Here is a 434-nt window from a genome sequence, read left to right on the forward strand (position 1 = left end):
GGGCATACTGAGTTACTGTCCTCTTTCTGCTTGAAGATGATTTCTCTCTAGCATACAGATATACAGTGGCCTACAGATTTGTGCACATATGTGATACAGGAGATTCTTCTCCCAGTTGTCTGATCCTGTTACTTCTTCCAGCTAAACATGCTTCACTTCTGCCCTGTGTGGCCTGGTGGGACTCCAAATTTAGTCCAAGTATATAATAGAAGCAGTAAAATTCTGGTAATTTATGGAGCAGGAAGGTTTGAAATGATGCTGTCTGCCAAGTGATAAAATTCACTGTAAGAATACACTTTGAAATGATAAATAAGAGTAAATAATGCTGAATAATGTCAATTATTTATTGCAGCTTTATTTTAATTCCTGGAATGCAAGTAATGCGCCTTAATGCATCTTTTTTATTCTAACACACTGTTTTGTTTTTCATTTTA

This window comes from Sinocyclocheilus grahami, unplaced genomic scaffold, assembly GCF_001515645.1.
Source record: "Sinocyclocheilus grahami isolate Dianchi unplaced genomic scaffold, SAMN03320097.WGS_v1.1 scaffold7060.1, whole genome shotgun sequence".
Taxonomy (NCBI): domain Eukaryota; kingdom Metazoa; phylum Chordata; class Actinopteri; order Cypriniformes; family Cyprinidae; genus Sinocyclocheilus; species Sinocyclocheilus grahami.